Here is an 8307-nt window from a genome sequence, read left to right on the forward strand (position 1 = left end):
GGGCCTCTCACTGTTGTGGCCTCTCCCGTTGTGGAGCACTGGCTCCGGACACGCAGGCTCAGCGGCCATGGCTCACGGGCCCAGCCGCTCCGCGGCATGTGGGATCTTCCCGGACCAGGGCACGAACCCGTGTCCCCTGCATCGGCAGGCGGACTCTCAACCCACTGCGCCACCAGGGAAGTCCTGGAGTTCTATTTTTAAAATGATAGCAATTAACCTGACATTAAAAAAAAAAAAATACAGCAGGTCAAAACAAAACATCTTCCTAGGATAACTCGGCCTGCAGACTACCAGTTTGCAAATTCGGATCCAAACTTTTTCTGAGATACACTGTTTCTGAGGTGGGCAAATGCAACAAAACTTCATGGAAACTTCGCATTATACTTATTGTCACCTCATCTCCTTGAGGGAAGGTAAGAGTTGGGGGTTGTTTTTCATAACACAGACTGGGTGAGGGGGCAGAGGAATCACCCAGATTTCCTGTCTGATGACCACTACTCCCAGCTTGATCAGAGCAACAAATAGCAGAATCCCAAGCCCACTTCCTTTCTGCCTCTCAGACACTGCTTAAACTCTTGGTCTTTACACTGTTCTTAAGTAGTGACGTCATGGATTCCAAAGTTAAATAGGCTTTGAATTCCTATTCCGCTCCTTTTCCAGCTGTAGGACCACAGACAAGTTATTTACCCTCTCTGAGCTTCAGTTTCTCCATATGTAGGATGCAGGTAAAATTGCCAATTGTCCTGAGGATTAGAAGTGACACCCCTGTGACTTCTGTTTTTTTGTGAGTTAAGGAGGAGTCAAAACAAGGCCTTTTTTGCATGCCCAGGAGTGTCAGCATGACTAAAACCCTCCTACAGCGCCCAGGACAGAGTAAGCGCTTGCTAAAGGGAATGACACCTCCCCGGCCCTGCTCTCTGCTTTGTAGATCTGGAACATCTAGCCGTTGTTATAAGGCAAGTAATTACCCTTATCAGGAAAAGGCAGACATGACCACCAGCCTTTTGGCAGAATTGCAGAGCTGCGCTCAGGGCATGTCCCTGGTCCCCAGCAAGCCTGGAGTTTTGCTGTCCGTGCCTCCACAGGGTCCCAGTGGCAGCTGTCTGGTGAGAGACACTCTGTAACGGGATCACCTGGGACACCGAGGGCAGGATGAGCGACGGAACACAGCTGGCAGCTGGCAGAGGCAAGAATCTGCCTCCCCAGGGTCCGGCACTGATATTGGCTTTTCTTCCAAAACAAAGTGGCAACATATCAAATGAACCCAGGGAGGGACCTGGGCACAGCTTGGCAGCTGACTGTCTGGGCAACAGATGCTGAGGGTTGTGGGTGGGGTGATGTAAAGCTGGCCAAAGGTGGAGGGCAGCTCCCCCCCAGAGCGGATAGGTGTTTTCTCTGCTGAAGGAGGGGCCAGTGAAAACTACTGCTACCAGGCTGGGAGAAGGTCTAGAGGCTTCAAAGAAGCCTGAGATCCAGAGGTGATTGAATCCCCCATTATCCATATTCAAGTGTTGATTATGTTCCCATCAGAAGGGGAGTCCCGGAACCACACGGACACAACAGCAGAGGTTGACGTGTGTTACTTTCGCAACCTGTCTGTGATGTAGGTTTTACTAGTCCTGTATCACAGATGAATTAACACCAAGCACAGATTAACTTGCTCCAGGCCACTTAGGTAAACAGTGGCAGGGCTGGGATTTGGACCAAGTCAGCCTGATTCTAAAATCTAACAGATCTGGTTATGTTTGGAGTGTGACTCTCTCTGCCAAGGATAAAAGCACAGCTTAATTGCTAAATGCAACGAGGCATCTAAAGATTACTCTTTGGTGGCACAGAAATATAATTTTAAAAAAGGAAAGGGGTGAGGACAGAAGGGCGAGAAAAGTCCAAACCCTTGGAAGCCACAGATCCGAGGTACTAAGAGGTCAGCTAATACTCTGAGGCCCCAAGGAGAGATGTGTTTTCTCTGCTGGTGCCTTAGACCATGGACCTGGGACTAAGGGTAAAGCCAACATTTACTGAGAGTGTAACAAGTCTAGGTACTATTATTGTTTCCATCTCATAAATGAGGAAACAGACTCAGAAAATTAAGTAGCTTACCCGGGTCACACAGCTGGCAAATGGTGGAGGGGTTTGGACCCAGGATTGTCTAACTCCAAAGCCCATGAGTACCGGCTACTCTGAAATCTGGAGATGTTGCTCTGGGACTCTGCACACACTTCCAGCTCCCAAGCCCTTCCTTCCTGGGTGGCCTGAATCCCCCCAGGCGCATTCACCTTTCATGTCACCAGCTGCTAGGGGACACAGGGGTGGGGGGTTTCAGCTGTGCCATTTCGTCTGCTTGACCTTTAAAGCCAGTGCCCACACCCCACACACGCTGACTGAAGGTAAGGCAAGATCTTGGACACAACGAGGATGTTCATGGCACTTGTTGGGTCCCTTTAGAGTGTCCCCAATCTGCATCCCCCCACACCCCTCAAGTCCCTACATCTGATCAGCTTTGAGCTCTTGGCTCTGCCCTCCATTCCACACCTGGTCTCTGGCCTTGTCTTTGACCTTGAACTTGGTTTGCTCTTGCCCCTCGAATTTGGGCTATGGCTGGGAATGATCTTCATGGTATAGAGAAGAGCTGGTTTTAGAGTCTGGAAGACCTAGATTAAAATCCTAGCCCTGTAACTTACTAGCTGTGTAGGCAAGTGACTTGATCACTCTATTTCATTACAAAATGGAGAAAAACATTTACTTTCTAGGGTTCTTATAATAGTATCTGTAATGTGTCTGGCATGTGGTGGGAACTTTGAGATGAAGTCCTACTTTTGTTATTTCCCACTTGAACTCCTTGGGTAGGTAGGACCCCAGCCTCAGATCTCTTGTCTCTGGCTGCTAAGTCGGCCCTGACTCTTCCACCATCCCCTTCCTTACATGTAATTCATTCTTCAAAAGTGAACATTGCAGGGCTTCCCTGGTGGCGCAGTGGTTGAGTCGGGACACGGATTCGTGCCCCGGTCCGGGAAGATCCCACATGCCGCGGAGCGGCTGGGCCCGTGAGCCATGGCCGCTGAGCCTGCGCTCCGCAACGGGAAGACCCACAACCGTGAGGGGGCCGCGTACCACAAAAAAAAAAAAAAAAAAAGTGAACATTGGAAATGGTTCAAGTAAGGACATGCTCAGCATGCACCATAGTCACCCCCGGGCCAACTTGGGAAGCTGAGAAGTCCTAGGCTGGATTCGTAGGGAGCCTAAGAACCCTGGTGGGTTCTCTGCTAAGCCAGAGATAAAATCGCAGCTCATAGAGTGTGGGGTTAAGAATAAGACAGCTATGTGGCATTTGGGAAATTCATTCAACATTATTGATGGTTCAGGGTCCAATTCTACAGTTTGTATACTATCTTAGCCCTTTTCTCCCTTTCTCTCCTGCCTTCCAAGTGTTCAGATTTGTGCGTGTGTGTGAAAACTTTAAATAAACCGTCAGAAGGTGGGAAGTGGAAGAGATCACCCCTCTGGATGTCCACCACTTTGGTGGACCCTGGAACTCTCATCCTGTGTAACTGGCCTCACGGAAGCAAGACTGGGTAAGACTCAGTGCTGATCTACTCCTTTCCCTGACAGGCTCCAGGGGGACCAGTTCATGAAAATTAATTTATCTGAGGGTTTCTTGTCTTCATGGTGCCGGTAAGAAGTATCTAATCTCCATTAAATAGCCACAGAAAAATGAACCCTGAGAGAGGCCAGATATGTGTATGTGTGATATCATTTATTCCCAGTGAAATCCTGAGCAGTGATATTATTATTTTATTTATTTATTTATTTATTTTTTAATGTAACTGTGGCTTAGTTCAGCCAAAGTGTTTGCCTGTCCCCACAGATAAAAGGATGTAGAGTAGAGGTTTGGCTCCGACAACTCAGGCCCTTTCTTTGGCGTCCTGCAGTTACAGCTCCATGGCACAGCAAACCTCACTGTTAAGATGACCATTTTTTGACCTCCACTGAGCTCAGTACCTGGCTTGCAGAAGCAGCTCAAAAAAATGTTTGTTTGTTTTCGATAAATCCAGGCTAACAGTAGGAAGAACGAAAGGCTAATGAACCATCTCAAATGGACACTGGACTTCTTATCATGGCAGCCTGAACCTGAGGAGAACGTGCAAGGCTCTGGGCAGAGGGCAGCCTATGTGTTCCAAGGGGCACCAATGACCCAGCTCAGGACTGTATCCAACCCCGTCCTTTTGTCCCTTCTGTTTCTTTGAATACATAAGACACTGGGGACCCTCCACTTTTGTACTTCCCAAGGTCTGTGTTAAAAGTGACTAATTCTGGGAGGTCCTTAGCTAAAAAAAAAGAGGATCATGAGGTCAGGTATACTTGTCAAAATGCCGCTTTTATAAATGTTTGCAATATACCCAAGCATAGTAAAGGATCTGAGAATTCCTGTAGCCAAAAGTCCTATTTAACTCTGGAACCTCCTTTTTCCTGTAATAGCTATTGGTTTAAAAGAGTCTGTAATCAGACTTCCCAGGTTTCATTTCTGGCTCTACTACCTATTAACAAGGTAACCATTTGCAAACGGCTTAGTATCTCTAAGCTGCAGTTTCCGCAACTGGAAAGAAACAGGGATGTTTCTGTTATCTGTAGCTCAGGGGGTTGTGGTGAGGATTAACTACACACACGTAAAAGGCTTTGCTAATACTTTGCAGATAGGAAGCACTCTGGTGCACTGTTAGTTTTAGTATCTCATTGACCAAATGTTCTTTGTAACATACTTTGGGATTAAATTCCTCCTGCATATTTATTTTCAGGAGGGCAGTCTTGGTATTAATCCATCAGTCCTGAACTTGCAAAGAATTTAGAGTGGTAGGTACTCAATTAAGCCCTGGATGATATTTGGCTTTGCATTATTTTCTACAAATTTCTCATATTTATGTCTTGTATTACTGTAAGTTCCCTGAACAAAGGGACTGTTTTATACTTTGATTCTATCTTTAAAAGCACCTGGCACAGGGCTAGGTAGGGAACACTCATCATTGAAAGTTGAATCATAAGAGAGCAGTGATCTTATTTAGTCAAGATGTGAATCCATCATCGCCTATTTGGGGAAGGAAAAAAGCCTACAGCAGAAATGATAGCTTTTACCAAGGTCTTGATATGGTCCTGGCATGCAAGGCTACCCAATGCTCTTCTATGGAGGAGAGCTCTGAGATGAAGAACATTTTCATCTAGCCTAGAGGGTGGGAAGAAAGACTCTGAAACTCCTTTTTTTACCTTTCAATATAGTTTTCCGGGGGGTGATAGTTAATTTTCAGTCACTCTACTCAATTAGAAAGTTAATGCCAGACAATATTAACCAGCAGTCATAACTGAAATAGATTGCATATCTGAAGGATTTGGAGTTAAACTTTGACTAGTCTTATAATAACCCAGACAAACCTTCCGACAATAATCTCAGACAGATATGTATTGATCATATAGAAAACAACCTTTAGAATAGGTTAGCGAGGCTTTTTTTTTTTTTTTTTTTGGCCATGCCATGCAGCATGTGGAACTTGCCAGACTAGGGATCGAACCCGTGCCCCCTCCATGGAAGTGTGGAGTCTTAACTACTGGACCGCCAGGGAAATCCCTATAGAAAACAACCTTTGAACAGAAGGTCTCTACGTGATTTGCAAGCACGATTGATGTCAGAGCCTCCCCTTCCTCTACCCTACCCTGAGCCACAGCCCCTGACTCTCAGATTCAAGCTGGGAAATTTCAGACTCCAAGAAGCTGGCTCGAGATGAGAAGACGTGTACAGATGAGCTTCACAAAGAGGTGATAGACATCTGGGTGCTCAAGGATAGATCTGGATGGCTCGGGGCAGGCTGTGTGGCTTGGTCTCTGCAAATGGGATCAGTGAGCCTAAAACGGGACCAGGCTGAACTCAGATTCCAGAATGAGCCCAGGCAAGATGCCTGGGCAGAGGTCAGAATCCCAAACCAATCACTCACATGTTCCAGCAGGAATTTGCTCGACAATGAGACTCAAAGCAAGACTAGAGTTTGCTAAGTTATCGGGCCAAGGAGGAGGCCAGCCAGAGAGTTGGGGTGAAGGCGGAGGGTGCAGTGAGCCTGTGGGGCTTGGAGCCCCTCTTGAAGGCCCGACCAGGCAGCTTCACGGCTCTGTTTCTGCTGCTGGGGAGGACCTGGTACTCAGCCGGGAACCAGCATCTGACAGAGCCCTGCTGAGTTTATGAATGTGTCTAACCACAAACTTTCTCATCTCCAAGCCACATTGAGTGCGAGAGCTAAATTGAGCGTGGAATATAATAATTTCTCTGGGGCCCCATGCGGATTTGCCTTTCATCTCTGACTCAGTAACTATCCTTTCTCCCAAACAGAACTGAATAAAAATTCCAGTAATTTCTGAGCTTCAATCCATTTTCTTTCTTCCTCATCCCCTCCCCTCCCCTCCCTTTCACTTAGCCCCCAAATGCCCCATTCAATCCTTCCTTTTCAGGCACCTCTGGAAAAAAAAAAAAAACAACAAGAAGTTGTCTAAATGGCTTGTGTTTTTTTCTTTTATCCTGTCATGGAAGCTGCAAAAGGAGAGAGTCCCTCAGAGAATGCAGAGATGCTGTGACAGGGCCACAGCTGGGAGATGGAGGTCCCAAAGTAAAACAAGACCCAGGCGGCAGTTTCCAAGCTAGCTGCTGCCCATTCTTCTTTTCATGGTTTTTCTCTGTTTTCTTCTGGAGAGAAAGCCAGATGCTTAGGGCTGAGAACCTGGTCTCTGACGGCACTGGGTTGAACCTGGGTTGTGGAGCTCTGGAGAGTACGGCCTCAAAGCCTGTCTACAGGGACACCAGAGGACTGGCCCCAGAACATCCCAGGTTCCACAAGCAGCTGGCAGACATTCCCGCCTGTCATTCACCTAGCTAATGCCTCTTGCTTCTGTAGAGCTCGGCTGAAAGCCTCCCATCATCTCCAGACTCAGGTTGCCTGGCATGTGCCATCTGCTCCTGTAACTCTCCTGACGGCAACTGCACACTGATGTGTGTGGGTACTGGCTCAGGTCTGCCACCCCCTCCAGACTGTACGCTCCCTGAGGGCAGGGAGTGCATCCATGCTCCTCCCAGAAGGAGGCTTAGTGCCCAGAGCGGAGGTACACCAAAATCAAAGCTCAGAAAGGTGCGGGGACTGACTGGCCCGGGGTTTAGAGCTAGTCTGTGATGAAAAGTGGTCTGAATTCAAGTCTGTCTGATTCCAGAGCCTATGCTCTTTCCACTCTGCCAGGAAACTGGATGGGATTCTTACGGCTCGTTTCATCTCTTGCCAATCCAATCGGCAGAATTGGAGAAGCCAAATCTGTTAAAAGAAGAAGGTGGAAAAGGGCATATTGGCTCTTACTTCCCCAAAGGCATGTGTCATTCGTGGACACTGGTTAAGCGTCTGGCTCTGCTGTCAATCACTGGTTTCAGATTCCAGCTGTGGAACTCCCCTGATACTTGCCCGGGAGTGAGTTTGCTGACTTCTAAAAGGCTCGGTTTCCTTATCTGAGGAATGAGGATAATTATACCTGGTATTTGGTGAGACTGGGAGGATTAAACACGGAGCCCAGGGCCAGCAGGCTTTCAGAGGCATTCGGCAAAAGGCCGCTGATGTTATTACTGCTTTAAAAGGTGAGACTCTTCCTCATTAGAGTCCAGGGTGGGGGAGGGCTAATGAAACAGCACAGATGGAGCTGCCTTTTCTCTAAAGGACAAACTCTTCCTGGAAAGCAGATCTGGACCCAAGGTGATATATGGAAACACCGTGTGAACTGTCCGAGGAGCTTCCACGTGACACGAGATGAAGCCTAATGCCTTGGCTAATCTAATCCCTTGGGGACCCCAATGGCATGTCAGTAACAACAACCAGAAATGCCTATCTTGAGCTCCTTCACACTGTCACTCCTGTCTGAGAGCATGTGTGCTGTCCTTTGGGTCTTTGGAGGCCAGTACCAGGAGTGTACATGTGAAAATCCCTCTACAAGTCATAAAAACCACTCATTCTCAATAGCTCATGAATAAAAACAACATCCCACACACGTGGGAAAAGAAAACAGGCCTCCTCCGGCAGCGTGGCTGAGAACATACCATTTCCAAAATACTTGCAAAACAAAACACAGTTGGATCACAATGAAGAAAGAAAAAGAAAGAAAGAAAAGAAACCTTAACAACATAGACCTATTTCTTAAAAATCCTCTGCTAATAGTTTATTCTCTTGACCATTCCATCCACAGGCTCCTGCCTCCTGCAAAACGTGTATATATATATATCTATATATATATATATATATA

The 8307-nt window shown here is 47.2% G+C and overlaps 1 protein-coding gene across 3 annotated transcripts in view; it reads right to left on the bottom strand.

Moving 5' to 3' along the window:
• Positions 1 to 8307, bottom strand: part of MOB3B (MOB kinase activator 3B) — a 201630-nt gene that overhangs the window by 34756 nt on the left and 158567 nt on the right. The gene's annotated exons all lie outside the window — the stretch shown is intronic.

This window comes from Neophocaena asiaeorientalis, unplaced genomic scaffold (genome assembly GCF_003031525.2).
Source record: "Neophocaena asiaeorientalis asiaeorientalis breed wild unplaced genomic scaffold, Neophocaena_asiaeorientalis_V1.1 scaffold379, whole genome shotgun sequence".
In the NCBI taxonomy this organism is placed as follows: domain Eukaryota; kingdom Metazoa; phylum Chordata; class Mammalia; order Artiodactyla; family Phocoenidae; genus Neophocaena; species Neophocaena asiaeorientalis.